The sequence below is a fragment of the Belonocnema kinseyi genome, chromosome 4 (assembly GCF_010883055.1).
Source record: "Belonocnema kinseyi isolate 2016_QV_RU_SX_M_011 chromosome 4, B_treatae_v1, whole genome shotgun sequence".
Lineage (NCBI taxonomy): Eukaryota > Metazoa > Arthropoda > Insecta > Hymenoptera > Cynipidae > Belonocnema > Belonocnema kinseyi.
The window spans coordinates 118,392,167-118,409,798 of record NC_046660.1 but is presented as its reverse complement, the minus strand read 5'-3'; positions in this window follow the sequence as shown (position 1 = coordinate 118,409,798).

Here is a 17,632-nt window from a genome sequence, read left to right as displayed (position 1 = left end):
CGATTTCGCTGGAAGCGGGTGCAATTTTTCAGATTAGCACCCGCTCCCGGCGAAATCCTGCGGTTGTCCTTATGACAAATTTTTAATTATATATATATAATTGGCCACATTTAAAGTTTTGCAAATTTTTCGACAAGTACTGATAATTATATAAACTGCTAAAAAATATTGCAAAGTGTGCGACTCCGGTGAGTCACAGAGGCTAAGCACATTCGAGCGCGAATAGCGCTCGGGTGGGTTACCATTTTTGATTTTTGTTTCGTCTTCTATCTCACAATATATAACTACTGTCGTCAGGTAAGCTAGACGTCAATGGTGTGTATGTTAAATGATAACGAAATTCTAGATCTAAACTTGACTATCAGTAACCGACTGAACGCTGTAAAGGTTTTCCTTTAGTTTTTTGTTACCCTTGAAAAAAATGACAAACTCAATGCAAGAGCAATTAGTTCACTTACGACAATTTAATTTTTTGTATCCCTTCATATTTTACTGAATATTTTTCCTCTCGTGAGATGCATTTAGAATATAAATTGAAAATAATCACTGCATTAAAAATAGAAAATCGGGAATGATGTTGTGAGATAATGCAACATAGGCAACACAGCAAAAACTAGATGTTCCTTTTAACTCGGGATTCTTTGTTAGACGCTCTAATATTATCTCAGAAACAGTTTTGTCCGCCTTAATAACTTAATAACTTAAAACTTAAAGCGAAATAAATGTTTCATTCTTAACAGAAAACAAGTGATACTGTTTTGTGGGAATATTTACAAAGCCGAATGTAATCTAAATAGACTTCCCAGTTTTGCACGTATACGTCTTTTCATTGGTTTATCGAATGAAATAAGTCCACAATTCGTAAGTTGAAACGCAGTTCAACGTTGAGGATGTTTCTTCTAGCGTTCATGTCTCTCTCGCACGTAGTACGACATTTTGGGCAAAATACATACCGATGGCGGTTTTGCGAGACCGCAACGCAACACAACGTTTAGTTCCATCGCAGTAGAAATTATTGAGAGAGTCTGGTATTTTCGGAACCACGCATTCTTAAAATAGAGGAAATGCAACTTGCTCTCTCCGTCAAAACCAATGTAGTGGCTTAGGGTGGCTCTTATTTACTTTTGGAAAACTTTTTTCCGATTTTTTTAACGCTAACCCCCAGTTTGTATATTTTACGTAGAAAGAATTATTGTAAAATTTGAGCCTAATCCGACTAAGAGAAAGGGTGCCCCTGTTACCTGGAAAATAAAAAAAACCATTAAAAAATCAATTTTATGTGTTTATTTTGCAAAATAATAATTATATGCAAAAAAGCTTGAAAGGAAAGTGGTAGATTGATTAAAAATCCATATATTTTTGTCTACAACTTTTTCTTCTATGACTGACGTTTTCGAAAAAAATGTAAAAAAGTATGCCACGAATAAAGCTACTCCAAATTCTAGTAGAGGATAGTCTAGGAGTCTTCCATAAAGCACGTAGCACTTTTTTTGCTTTTAGTCTATCTGTGTCCTTGCCCGTTTCCTGAGTATTCTTGTCCAAGCGCTACCAAGAGGTGCCAATACTAATACGAGTGTAGTAGTGTAGTTTACTGAGCAGATGTTCTTCTAAAATCTAAAGGACCCATGATCCCAGCCCACAGCAACCGTCCAACCACATACCTGATGCAGTTTTCTTTCGGATATCGGAGGGCTCAAAACAAATTTTCATGATAAAATGTCCTCTACCCGTCTATTACGTGAAAAAATTTATTTACTTGGATATTGCTGGAATAAAATAAATGGAAATAAATTGCCATCAAATAAAGACGTTTTAAGTGTATTATTTTTCAATTTTCGTGTGGTGAAGTTAAGTTTACACGAAAGTGTCAGACCAGCATTGCAGGAGGTTATTATTTTTGGGAAAAAGCACGAATTCCAACTCAGGAAATAAGAAACTGCATCCCAAAATTAGAATCTTTGTATCAAGAATGGAGGCAATTACAAAAACACGCTGGGAGAACAACTGAGGCTCACAAGAAAAAAGATGAAAATTTCCAATCGAAGCTCGAGGATCTTTTTGACATTGCACATGCTAACGCTTTGGAAAATATGATTATAGAAGTAGATAAGCATTTTTTAATGAATCAAAGGTTAAAGGGTCAAAAAGGGTTCATGTTCGGAGTCCATTACAAGGAAGTTATAAGAGAAAGAAAAATTGCAGAGCGAGAAGAGGCAGCGTTGATGTATGAAAAAAATTTCAATCATGCAATTTGCAATACTCCTAATTTTTTCACATTTCAGTTTTTTAATTTAATTTTGCATCATTGAATCTCTTTATTTTTAAAGCAGAAACTGCCAAATTGACGTCATCTATTAGGTGTTAATAATACAAGTAATTATTTTTTACTTTACCTGCTATATCATCAGAGATTGTACTTTACCGACAGTAGATCAACCCGTCAAACCATGAAGGCAGAAAATATACACAATATCGATCAAGTTAAGAATCTTCAATAACAGAAAATGCTTAACGTCTTAATAAGACTAGCTGGAAAATAATATTTTCAAATTAAAATTATTTCTTGAAAAAAAGACCCTCCTCCATCTTCACTCCATTGGGAATCGAACTACAAAACTTCTGATTTCCGGTCAGGTGCTTTTCCAATTAGGCTATTAGAGGAATCAGAATAAGAACTTTTAATTCAAGAAAATAAAGCTAATTTTTAGCTAGGTGTTAATAGAACAAGTAATTATTTTTTAATTTATCTGTTATATCATCAGAGATTGTACCTTACCGACAGTAGATCAACCCTTTAAACCATGAAGGCAGAAAATCTACACAATATCGATGAAGTTAAGAATCTTCATTAAAAGAAAATGCTTAACGTCTCAATAAGTCTAGATGGAAAATAATATTTTCAAATTAGAATTATTTCTTGAAAAAAAGATCCTACTCCATCTTTTTCTTTGTCTATGAGTCAAGATTTGTAGTAAAAAACCGCATTTTTCTCGAAAACGGTCAGTCATAGAAGAAAAAGTTGTAGAAACAAATTTGTGTACTTTTAATAGATCTAAAACTTTTGTGTTAACCTTTTTCGCATATAATTTATGTTTTTCAAAATAAACAAATAAAATTGATTTTTGTATGGTTATATGGTTTTCAAGGGCCGAGGGGCACCCTTTCCCTTAGTCCGATTAAGCTCAAATTTTACACCAATTATATCTACATAAAATGGAACCAAAATGGGGGCTAGCGTAAAGAAAATTCAAACTTTGAAAATAAGAACACCTTAGTAGTGGCTGATGTCAACATATGTCCGTCAAAGCCTGCTTCGCAAAGAGCTGGTTCTCTTGATGTAGACCAGTCTCCACTTAGGGGGTGTTGTCATAATAGTGAGTGACTCGTCTATCTTGGTGTGCTGCCTCACATGAACCTTCTGTCTGTTATAGTCGTTTATCTTGCGCTGCATCTGAAATAGAAGGGAAAAAGAGCTCAATTGAACAATCTATCAAATTTATGGAATAAAATTTATAGTTTCACAAAAAATTTTAAAAGTAAAAAATATTTGAAGGTTACCCACTACCAACGAACGATTACTGTCCCTTCGGCGGAGTCGTTCGGAAAATCGAGGATTCTGGTTGTCGAAGTTCTATGAAACTGCGTATTTGGTCCGAGCAGATCACAGATAAGTCACTTGTTCAGAAGAGGCTCTTTCAACTTGCATGTACGCTTGCCAACTCATCAATACGAATCCATTTTAAAATTAGAATTTTGAATTTAACCAATGATGCGTGCTTGAAATTTCGGAACTGTGGGTTGACAAAGCACTATTCGAAATTACCCTACTCAAAAATAATTATGCAAATGACCTATTTGAAATTAATTGTAAATTACCCGTTTAAAAAAAGGGCGGGGATGAGGGGGCCCCAACCATCGCCCCCTCTCGTGAGATCACTCGCGATTAATGATCTCCCCGAAGAATGATCGGACTGGAAGAAGTTGTTTTGCGTTACCCATTTGGGCCTTGTTACACAATTTGAAAGAAATTGGACATGACTTGAATTAAGAGTGACGTTTATTATAAGTAGGAAAAAAGCCTGCAAGCGGGAAAAATCACAGGATAACTAATATATGAGCTATTTACAGTGAGTTAGGAAAGTTGCTCAGCTGAATACACGCATTGAACATATTAGCAAGAAGGGCTAGACAAGAAATTGGAAGTTTTTTGAGGACTAAGTTTGAAATTGAATCTGGACCGGGAGCTTTGTTATTTTCAGTAGTTTTAATTTGTTTTGTTAATTACTTATGGGTTATTTTCTTGAAATTATCGGTGATTGGGATTCTAAGAAAATCGGAGACAATTTCTTCACATTCCGCAATGTGCTGAGGGTTGGATGTCTCGTTATGTGGAGCGAAGTTACTTTCATAATTTGCCGCTAGGAGATTTGCTTTATCGGTCGGAGAGAGCGCAAAAGCTTGAACTGGATTTTTGAGAGGGGAAATATTAGATCACGGCTTCGTTAGGGCTTTAGGTATACGATAAATATAATTATCTTTAATTTTAAGTTTACCGGCTTGTGTATTCCAATTTTTGTATTTGTGCTCTTGAACTTTAATAGCTATAGTTTTCCGCAGTTGGTTAACGATGTTTTAAAGGATACAGCTTTTAGTTTTTTGGTGTGTACGGCATGGTTTATTGCGAGTGTGGATAAGGTCTTCAATCTGGGGGCTGCGAGATGGATCATATTTGTTAATGGTAGTTTAAGGAACTGAACTGTGAATGGCAGTTTATATGCTAGAGGTGAGATTGGTTATTGCGTCTTCAATGTGGGAAGTGTTTGTTATTGAAGGTTTAAAGTTAACATGTGTTTCTAGGGTCATGTTGAATGCTTGCCAATTTGCTTTTGCAAAACTCTAGCGAGGCGCGACAGGGGCTTTTTCACAATTGGTGAAAAAGCTTGGAAGGACTGGATGATGATCTGATTCTAATTCATCAATTATGATAATGTCATAATTGTAGAAGTTACTTTTGGAAATTGCCAAATCAATAAGGTCAGATTTACGTTTAGTGTTATGGGGGAAAAAGTATGCGAGTCTGGTGCTGGTATTGAGATTCTTATGGTTTATCAGTTTAAATAATTGTTTGCCAATTTTTTTAGTTGTTCTGCTATTCCATCCTAAGTGTTTAGCATTTAGGTCACCTGCAGATATTACCGAGGGTGCAAGTTTGAATATTTTTCTGTTGTCATTTTTTAAAAATTCGCGAGAGGGAGTCTAATAGAGCGAGACTATAGCATATTGATTCCTGTGAATTTGTATTTGTATGGCAGTAGCTTCGAGGGCTTCAAGTGTGGGAATTATTAGTTCATAGTGATCAATATTTTCTTGAATTAGAATCGCGGTACCTCTATTTGTGTTATTTCTGTATAATTTATAGCCACGAACTAGATTAACGCGTAGGGATTCGCGTAGTAATGTTTCACTGAGCAAGAAAATGATAATGTTGTTTTTGTGGAGCAATGTTGTTAATTCATGTCTTTTTTTTTAAATACCTTGAGCATTGCAAAAAATTATTTTTAAAGTGTTAATATTAAAGTTGGAAGTTTTCGATAGAAAGTGCAAGTGTATTACTTAACATCTGTGCGGTCAAATTTGTAGCTTCGTTAATGTTATATTTACCAGATTTACCAGATTTATTTTGATAATTTGACAGAGTGTGTTTTTATTGTGTTTGGTTTCGGGAATATTTTTATTCTGAGAGGCATGAATTTTCGTAGCGATTCGTACATTAATTTTAATGTACGCAATGGATTGCACTTTAAGTAGCTCTTTCGCTTAAGGTGTGTTTGGAACCATTGCCAGAAGCATTGGTAAGGCTTTCTCAAATTATATGTTTCTCATACGAGCAATAAACGTAATTTTGAATCCTTCCTCATCGAGTTCGGAGAGAACTGAGTCTTCCGGGTACGCAACGGGGATATCTCTCATTACGAGTCGAATAGGGGACAGGTCAATGCTTTTGTACAGGTAGTTCTGAAAGCCTTGCTGCTCTAAATTTGAAATTATTTTGCGATAATCTTCGATATAAGATATGCGAACAGAATAGATGTCGGAGCCAAGACTGTACACTATATGACCCGTTTGGCTCGGGAAGCTGCCTTTTATAGTCGTTTCTCTAGCTGCAATCAATCAATCCCAGAATCATAACGAAATTAAAGGCTAATTAAGAGTTGGCAGAAACCTCAGGTCCCAAATTTTGAATTCTGCCTTTAAAAAAACGGATTGCGCACTAACTTTAAATGAAGCTAGCACCTGCATATCTGTAACTAAAAAATTGTTGATTCAATATAATTTTTTTTTGTTCTTCGAAAATTAGGGGTTCACTTAGAGCTGTCGATCTCTTCTAGTCTGAATTCCGCAGCCCTTTTAGTTTCTTTTAAAGATGCGCGCTCTGCTTTCATATGTGAAGCTAGCACCGGAATACCTAAAACTCTGAAACCAGTGCTGCAAACAATCCCGGAATCATACAAAAATTAAGGGCTCATATAGGGTTAAATAGAACATTAGGTGATATATTTTTGACTATGTAATTTTTTAAATAAAATGCTGTGCGCGCTGACTTCACGTGAATCCAGCAACGCCACACATGTGGCTTCGAAATTGATTATTTAATATTATAAATACGATCTTTTTCGGAGTGTAAGGTCTTATTTATGGCCCCAATAAAGTCACAAAGTATTTTGTTATATATAATATAATAATATCATATTCTATATAATTTAACAAATATTTAAAAATCTAATAAAAAAGGAACCGAATAACCAATACTAAAATTTAAAAATATCAATAATACAACTAAATTACTCTTGAATAAACAAAAGCATTTTGTTTAATAAGATAAGTTGTATTGACTGGAGTGATTTATATTCAATCAAAAAACGCTTGTTAGCCCTCGTAAATATCCTAAATGCTATTCCAATGAGCCAATTGGTAGGATAAATGTAAAACTAAAGTACAGGGATAAGCTGAAAGTAATACGTTGAAATTATAACTATCAGAGAAATTTGAACTTCTTAGGATCGAATTTAAAAAATTTGATTAATCGTTATTACCAACTTTTTACTCATAACTTGGAGAAAGCTTTAAAAATAGAACCAACACAATTTTGCTAATTATCTAGGGAATTTAAAGAAAGCATCGAGTTTGCCTAGAATAATATACGAGATTGGTATAAAATTAGATAAACCAGATAATATTGTTAATGCTATAGCTTCTTATTTTAATAGTGTATGAAGCCCAATATCACACACAAATTTGCACAATTACATAGATAAGCACATCAGGTACGCACCTAATACCGCACGCGTGGAAATAGACTGGAGCTAATAACGTACCAAGCGTTTTTAAATCCGAAGTTAATCAATATCAACACGGATTCATACGTGATAGATCTACTACCATTAACTTATTAATAATGACCTCAATAGTGGCGGAAGTCTAGGCGGAGGTTGCGGAGGCTACGTAGGTTGAACCTTAAACGCTTATGCTCCAATATCGGAAGTTCATCAGGGCTCAATTTTAGTACCTAAATTCTCAAATATTTATCTGAATGACATAAGTAATAATAGGAACTTGAAGAAATTATAATATGCAGATGATATAAAAATCAGGTTAAAAATAAGAAATGTTAGAGACTGCGTAGAACTGCAAAAGGATCTTGAAGGGTTTATCAGTTAGCTTAAGAATTTAGATCTCGTAATAAATATTAATAAATGTAAGGTGGTGTTATTCTGTAGGCAATTACAGTCGACTATATTTGAATATATAATATATGAAGAGCCTGTTGTAAGAGTCTTCAGCATATTAGATCTCGCTATATCTTTCGATACAACGCTTATATTTCATATATACATCAAGTGTGTTTTTAAATCAGCAAATGAAATGCTTGGATTCATAATAAGAATATGTCAACATTACAGGGATGTTGAAACGCTCACATTACTCTTCAACGCATATGTAAGATCAAGGCTGGACTATATACCTACCAAATCGAGCTTCTTCAAAATGATATAAATAATATCGTTACAGAAAGTAAAAGATTTCGGAAGATACTTTCTTTCAGGGAAAAGGGTTCTATCCTCCTAGAGGTGTCGATTACGATTTGTTTTGGGCAAGATGCTGCTCACTGAACATTCAAGTAAGACTTATCTTTTTTACACACCTATGTCAAAAAAGTCTATACAATTTATGTCGCCGGTTAACAGGATCTTTAAGCAGTTAAATCTGGTTTCTGAATACTCCGGAGATAAACCGCATCTGTTTGAGATACTGATAAGTCAAGTTGATAAAATAGTAAAAGCATACGTTTTAGTAGCGAGCAATGATCTGACCTGACCATTAACGACGATAGTAGAAAAAAAATAAAATGAAATTTTAACAAGTATGGATTCTGTACAATTAATCGAGAACTATGTTGCTAATGCGCTTAATTTTAATACATAGATTATATAACCATGTAATTGGTGTAAACTTCCTGGCGGACCGAGTAAATTAAAAGGATTCTCTACAACGTACAATTATAGTATCTGCATAGTATCCCTTACGAACGATGCAGAAAAATCTAAAAAAAAACCGCAAGGTTGGCTTTTAACTTGTTGCAACTAGGATTATACGTTAAATTTGTCATTAGAATGCCATGGAGTAATTACAATAGTTCTTTTTACAGCGCTAAAGGTTGGAAAAAATGTTATAACTTCTGCTGAAGGCGATTTCAAGCGCATTCATAGTAGCTAAAGCAGTATGTTGCTGATGAAAGAAAATGCGCTTCAAGTCGCTCTCAGCCTATGTTTATGACAGGTATTGTACTTTTTTAATTTTTCGCCGCTGCAAAAAAAAACGGTTGCAATTATTTCATGACCTTCTTATAGAAAATTGATCGTAGAACCCGCTTGAAAACGCATTAAGGGCATGCGATACTTAGAAAATTATTGATTTTACTAGTTTTAGGTTCCGCAGGGTTTTTTCTAGAATAATAAATATTTTGTGTTTAAAATCTGGAGAGTGATAGCGTACATGTTAACGGACGTCCCGACACACTTTTTTGTAGGTAAATTCCAAAAAAATTGATTTTGCTAAAACGACTGTGTATATTTCGAGGATATGCGTATTACAATTATCACGAGCGTTACTTCCAAACGACACAATATTTTCGGTCAAAAATTTTGGACTTCAGATAAAAGTAGTAACTAATATCCCGGAACTAACGAAAAGAGATACTACGTGGATCTAGGTTCGGTAAGAATATATTGGAGTTAGAGGGCGTTTTAGGAAATTGTCCTGAAGAAATTTTGACAGTACATTAATGTAATTATAATTAATTCCGAATGTAAATTTTTGCAGTAACGTTTTTATAAAATTACGTTTGACTTTCGTTTAAAGTAAAAAAATTACATTTTTTTATCCTATGAAGTTAAGCTTCTTAATTAGAAGAAGAAAGTATGCGTGCAAAACAGAGCTGGGCACAAAATACCTCAACTGCATTGCTAAAGTACATGTATTTCTGCGCCATGTAGTTGAAATACATTACGGAGAAAATACAATTCAGCTAATATAGTTCATATACAACTACAAAATACATACCATTATTTTGAAATATTAGTTGAAATACATGTTAGAATTGTATTTTGTAGTTGAGGTTTTTGCATATTTTCTTCAAAATACTTTCTGATATATCATCAAATAAAATTTCTATTGTAAGTCTAGGGATTGCATGGTCAAAGAGTGGAAGTAAAAAAGAGCGACCAAAAGGTGTGGCATTATTATGAAGGGGGTGGTAGTGCGGCAGTATAGCCCAGGATTAAGTGTATTTATGCAACATATAGATGCGCAGAAGGTACTTATGGGTCATAAATTACGTTGTAAACCTTTGTGATTGACTAGGCTTCGCAGTAAAGCCCTATAATACTTAGCGCTGCGCAATAGCGAATTATGGTACACACTACTGCGCAATGGATACCAGTTATATGTAGGGATGTACAGTATGTATATCTGGGACATGAATCTGCGCAATAGGTATCTATGAAACATAGAACTGCGCATTATGATGTTGTGATAAATTGGAATGCGCAGTAGAGTCTTGCAATTCTAAGGGATACACGTTAAAGATTGACGGTATATCAGAATGCGCAGGATAATTTTGTCGTGTTAAGGGCGTCAGAATGCACAGTAGTATGTTAAAATATGTAGGGGTGTGCACTAGAGATCTGCGAAAGAACAGACTGTGCCGTACATTGTTTTAAATAATATTGCGCAGTAGTGTCATGCAGTGATCAGAACTGCGCAATAGCGACATATGTCAATTTAGACTATGCAGTATATACTAGATTTCCGAGACGGTGCAGCAAACATTCATGAGACTTTTACCTGTACAGTATGTATGTGTGACATAAAAGTGCACAGTAGAATTTGTATGACATAACATGCGCAGTAGATATCTAAGATATGTTTGGATGCGTAATATGTATGAATGGGGCGTGGCTATGTGCAGTACGTATTTATTAAATGTAAAACTGTGCAATATGCTCTCGTGGGAAATTAAGATGCGCAGTAGAGCCTTGCAGTGCAAATGACTGCGCGGTAGGGATTCACATTGTATCAGGGTGCGCAGTATAATTTTGTAGTTTTAGAGCTGTGCCTTAGACTCATGCAGTGCTCAGAGCTGCGCAATAAATACATATGGTAAGCAAGGCTGCTCATTGGATACATGATACGTATGAATGCACAGTAGGTATGTGTGAAGCATTACACTGCGCAGTAGATTTGTTCGTAAGATGGGTGGCGCGGTAGGTATCAAAGATATGTATGGATGCGCAGTATCTATTTATTGAATATACAACTGCACAGTATACTTGCATGGTAAATTAGGAGGAGAAGTAGAGTTTTGCAGTACCAAGGCCTATGCGGTAGAGATTTATGTAATGTCAGTATGAGCAATAGAATTTAGTATATTTAAGTGCGTCATGCTGCTCAATAGCGACCTAAAATATGTAGGGATGCGCACGAGATATCTGCGAAACGCTAGGCTGTGCCGCACACTGTTATTTACATCATGCTGCGCCGTAGAGTTCTGCAGTGCTCAGAGGTGCGGAATGGAGAAATATGGCAAGCAAGGTTGCGCAGTAGATACATGATACTTAGGACTGCGCAGTACGTATTTATGGGACATAAAACTGCGTAGTAGATTTTCTATAAACATAGATTGCGCGGTAGATATCAAAGATACGTAGGGATGTGCAGTAGGTATTTATTGAACGTACAACTGTACAGTATAATCTCGCGGTAAATTAGGAATTTTGTACTGTTGAAAGCGTAATGCTGCGCAGTAGTGACTAAAAATATGTAGACATGCACACTAGAGATCTGCGAAACACTAGACTGCGCCTTGTACTGTTTTTTATATCATTCTTTGCGAAGAGTCCAGCAGTGCTCAGAAATGCGCAATAGACATATGGTAAGCAGGGTTGCGCATCATATATATGTTACTTAAGACTCGATATGAATTTATGCTACATAGATCTGCGCAGTAGGTCTATATGGGACATAAAAATGCAAAGTTGAATTTTGTAATAAATTATACAGCGCGATAGATGTATAGGATAGGTAATGATGTGCAGTTGACGTTTTTAGGACATAGAGCTTTGCAGTATATATTTATGGGACATAGAGCTGCGCAGTATACTTCGGTGGTGAATTAGGATGTAAAGCCATATGTAAATAAAGACTGCCCAATAGATACTTACGGTATGCATTGATGTGCACTAGGTATTTATAGAACATAAAGATGCGCAGTATAACACAGGCCGACAAATTTTAAAACCGGAGACCAGAGCTAACATTTTCGAAGGATTTTGATCGCTGAGTCCGAATCCGAGCTCAAAATTGCTCCTGTACGTCATGCTTTCAAGATATCCTAACCTAAAAGTGCAAAAAGCGCGTTTTTAGCTGTTTTTGAGGTTATGTAACCAAACAAAAAAAATGTCTACGACAAAAGCTAGTACGGAATTTGAAAGTACTAATCTGCCCCTTTCAAACCTACTAGGATTTAGTAGGATATCTTTATTTTTCACCAAAATATTGTAATTTGAAATTTTTTATTTTAGAGTTTTAACCCATTAATGCTAAAGTGTTCAGGTTTATGCAACGCATTTTCTATTGCTGACGGTACAATTTAGAGCTTTAAAAAAGAAGAAAGGATCCTGCACAAAATACCAACAAAAAAGCATGCAGTCGTTTGGAACCAAACTTCGCACGTTGATAAAACAAAAGAAGACGGTCTGCGCGGAATGCTACTGCGCACTCTGTGTGCATTCAAATGTTCACATTCGCTGTATGTGCGCGATGTTCTATGGCGCAGAGAGTCTTCGATCTCTAGCTGGCTCACTGAGTTGGCGACGCTTTTATGACGTTTTATGCGTAGGTGATGAAATTCATTTTTCGCTACAAATCTTTCCGTATTAGAGATCACGTTTGAGTATAAGAAATCTTTCTGAAAAAAGTGACCGATCAACTCACGAATCAATAGATACTGACGATCCTAATGCAACGGAAGATTCTTCTTGGGAAGCACCAGATGATGAAAGTCCTCATTTTTTTACCAAGACGGATTAGACGATTTTATACGTGATCTTGAACTTCCAAAAGATAAAGCTGAGCTTTGCGCTTCAAGACTCAAAGAGAGGAAACTATTGTTACCTGGCACTAGAGTAACTGTTAACAGAAATAGAAAAGAAAAGTTTATCAAGTAATTTTCAATGGACAGTGGGATTATGTGTTGTAATAATATCGAAGGACTCATTAATTTATATAAAAAAAACTTATATATGCCAAAGGATTGGCTTCTTTTCACAGATTCGTCTACAGAAAGTCTGAAAGCAGTATTATTAAATAATGGAAATAAGTACGCTGCCATTCCAGTAGGTCACTCAACTACACCGAAAGAATCTTATGATACTTTTCAATTACTCCTGATAAAAATAAAATACAATGTCCATAATTGGCTTATTTGTGGTGACTTCAAAATGATAAATCTTATAATAGGTTTACAATCTGGAAACATTAAATACCCTTGTTTTCTTTGCCTTTGGGACAGTCGTGCAAGGGATGAACATTGGATGACGGAGAAATGGCCAGACAGATTAGAGTGGACAGTTGGTCAGTATGATGTTGTTTATGAAAGTCTTGTTGACAGAAAGAAAGTATTGTTGCCACCACTTCACATAAAACTAAGGTTAATGAAGCAATTTTTGAAAGCCCTAAGCACTGAAGGAGAATGTTTCAATTATATCAGATCTATATTTCCGCACTTAAGTGATGCCAAAGTTAAGGAAGGTATTTTTGTTGGGCCTGATATAAGAAAACTTGTTAAAGATGATGACTTTATCAAAGCCATGACATCTATTCAAAAGGATAAATGGTTGAATTTTAAAGATGTTGTGCCGAAATTTGTAGGAAACAATCGAGATCCAAAGTTTAGAACTATTGTGTCTAGTATGTTAAAGAATTTTAAAAGATTAGGTTGTTTGATGAGTATGAAATTACATTTTCTCAAATCTCATTTTGATTCTCTCTCAGAAAATGTTGGAGCATTTAGTGAAGAAATGAGCGAACGCTTTCATCAAGAATTTCACTAAGAAGAGCAAAATTATCAAGGTCGATGCAATTTAAAAATGATGGCCCACTATTGCTGGTCTTTGCAAAGAAACGTTTCCATAAGAAAACAAGCAATTAGTTTCACCTTCCTTGGTCATACAATCGTAAGTCTTGCCTTGACTATGTGGACAATTCAAAGTCTTGCCTTGACTGATTGGGCGATTCAAAGCCTTGCCTTGAATGGCTGGGCGATACAAAGTCTTGCCTTTATTGGCTGGGCAATTCCAAGTCTCTCCTTGATTGGTTGGGAAATCTAAAGTCGTTCCTTGATTGGCTGGGCAATCTAAAGTCTTGCCTTAATTGGCTGGAAAATATTAAGTACTTCCTTGCATAGCTGGACAATCCCAAATCTTGCCTTAACTGAATGGGAAATCGTAAGTCTTTCCTTGATTGGCTGGGCAATCTAAAGTCTTGCCTTAATTGGCTGGAAAATATTAAGTACTTTATTGCTTAGCTGAACAATCCCAAGTTGAGCCTTAAGTGGGTGGGAACTATGGAGTCTTGCCTTAGTAAGCTGGAAAATCCTAAGTAAATTTACAATATTAAATGAATCATAATAGTAAATTTTTTTAAAGCCCTGTTTTCCATATTCGTTTCTCTAGGAGTTATAACAAAAAACTGAGCCAATCGAAAAGGAACCCCCGAAAACCCCTCAGATAACGTTTTCAAGGGACAGTGGCATACCATCTCGTCGTTAATGGGTTAAGACGCTAAATTGAAAATTTTCATTTCAAGGTTAGCCCACTTGTTGTGTGGAATTCAGATATATTAACGAAACGTAAACGACTAAATTCGCTGCTCCCAGGGTTAGGTGTGTTGGCCTGCTTGTGGCTTGTTAGGGGTGGTTTCTACCCCTAGCAAACGGCTTCCGTAGAAATGAAAAGACACGGGTTCCATATTTTTTATTGTTTTATCGATGTGCAAAGTTTGGTTCCAAACGACTGTACGCTTCTTTGTTGGTATTTTTTGCGGGATCCTTTGTTCTGTTTAAAGTCCTCAATTGTGGCCGCCATATTGGATCTTCTACGGGTTATAACAAAAAACTGACACCAGCAATAAAAAGGGCACCCTCGAAAACCCTTGGGATAATAATTTGAAGAAAATATATCGTACCGTCAGCAATAGAGAATGCGTTTTATAAATGGGTTTAAACGCTAAAATAAAAAATTTCAAATTACAATATTTTGATGAAAAATAAAGATATCCCAATAAATTCATTTAGGTTTGAAGGGGAAAATTAGTACTTTCAAATTCCATATTAGCTTTGTGGTAGACATTTTTCTTGTACAGTTACATAACCTCAAGTAGCTAAAAAACGCGTTTTTTGCTCTTTTAGGTTAGGATATCTAGAAAACCTGACATACAGGAGCAACTTTGAGTTCGCATTCGGATTCAGCGCATCAAAATCCTCCGGAAATGTTTGGTCTGCTTTCTGGCTTTCAACTTTTGTCAAATTTTGTCGGCCTGTGTAATTTTGTGGTAAATTACGCTCGGCGGGGGAGTGTCTCTCTCGGTACTGTAGCCGTTTCAATGGATTGTCGTAGTGGACCCGTTTTTCGTCGACGGTCATGATGCTATGCAAAAACCCCTTCCGATTCTGTCTTTGAAGCAGCTGTTCACAAGCAAAGAAACGGCGTTCAACATCACTTGGCTTCAATTCGCAAGGAACCCAATTCCCTTGCTTCTGAATCATTCCCATAACTTTGAGGCGTTTCGAAATTGCTTTTTGAGTGACTCTCCATGATTTAACTAATTCTTTTTGAGTTTGGCACGAGAGAACTTGAGAGCATTCGGTGATCCGCAATTTTCTTCAAATGAAAACAGAAAATCAACACTTCCCGCAAATGACGAGAATTGGGCTCGAAAACTGACATCTTCGATCGAGAATACACTTCTAATGCAAACACAAATTCACTAATGTGGTGCTGTCGTTATGTTAACAGATGTTCGAGCTTGTTGTATAAAATGTTTCACCTGCCTGTTTCAACCGGCACTTACCGCTGCAGCCATCTATCGAACAACTGCGGAAGCACAGTTGTACACATATAGTAGACATCTACTTTGCCGTCATTTGAGAAAATGCCGTTAACTGCAAAATGAACGAAGCCAAGAAAATCGACGAAAACTGTTCGAATCTTTACTCGCGTGTATCGCGGATTCTAATTCATTTGCTGCAGTTTTTTTATGTTCTCGAATTTTGCTGTGACTTATTCAGCCGTCCATGATTTGAGCCTGCATATAACGGTCAGTTACGGCTCTCTTCCAAATCACGACTCACGAAATTTTGCAGTTAACGGCGTTTTTGCCGAATTTAGCAATTATTATTCTAAAAGTTATTAAAAATTTGAAAAAATTATTTTAATAGTCAAGTGCATCTTTTCATCGCGATTCCAGTTATGTAAAAAACTCATAGCTCGATTTTTTGCAGTTAACGGTGTTTTCTCAAATCACGTCAGTACTACACATTTTTATGTACTACATACGTCTGCTACGCACACCTTTGTACTTCAGGAATGAACAGCGAAGTTGCACGGGCCCTACATCTCTACTGCCCAGCACGGGACTATACTGCGCGGATTAACTTACTACTGAATTTTATTTCATGTTTCTACTCGTATGTACCACAAGTCTCGACTGGGCACCCATACATTTTTCAATTTTTTATGACCCAGACAAATATTGCGAATTATACACCTCTACTGTGCAGCCCTGTGAAGAACACATATCTGATGTGCAGCAATGCGTATTACATATCTATACTACACAGTAATAAACAGTGCAGGAATCTAAGGCGCAGTAATTCGCATCTAATGGATCTCATGCACAGTACCAAGCATTGTATGGTTCTAATGCACAGGCATGTGCATCACTGGACTCTACTGCACAGACCTAAACATTACAGGGATATAATACACAGGCGTGAACATGACTTAACTCTACTGTGCAACCAGGTGCATTCAATTACTCTACTGCGCAGTATAATGGAACATACAAGAGCACAGTGCAGCTATATGCAACTGAAGGCTGTACTGCGCATCTGTACGAACTGTACGAGCCTTAGGCCTTTACTACGCACACGCCTCTACCAAATGTGCCTTTCGAGCATCCCTACGCTCTTCAGAACTTACTGCGCAGCTCTACGCATTGCTAATCTCTAATGTGCAATCCTATAGACGGAATGACTCTACTGCGCATTCCAATGTGTCACATACTGGATCTTCGCAGGACCAAAAGCAATTCAACTTTTCATAAACACTCAAGATATTTTATGAATTATAATATTTAATATTTTGGTTGTCTTTAAGATACAATGCCCAATTTATAGATAATTTGATACCCTAATAGCACAATAATTAATGCCTAAGAATTCATCACATTTTTAACACATTTATAATGACCGTGATTTTCTAGTTTATTTCGCAAAAAAGTTCATATTTATCATGTAAAATGGGCAGACTGTGAATTTTTTTATAAACCTTGTTTAAATAGTCAACACTGTGTCTTACTTACAAAAATATGGCAAAAAGGAATACTTGGAAAAACGTTTCTTCTTGATTTCCTCACAAAATATTATTTTCCCCGTGTAAATAGTCAAACTGTGAATTGTTTTATAAATGTTATTTGAATAATAATGAACAGTTATTATCAATTGGACAAACATAATTAGTAGACATATTAATAAGACATTTCTATTTTATTCTACGAAATATTATCCTATTCATTCGAAACTGCCGAAAATGTACTTTTGTTTCTAACAGTTATTTAAATAATTAAGTGTTTTTGTCCATTAGCAAAATATTATAGCCAAGAGTCTTTGGCAATACATTTTTAGTAGATTTTCCTAAAAAATGGAACCTATCCTAAAAAAAAGTGTCAAAATATGCACGTCTTATCAAAATTGTTCAAATAATTGTTAAACAGCATCTATTCTTAACTAATCACA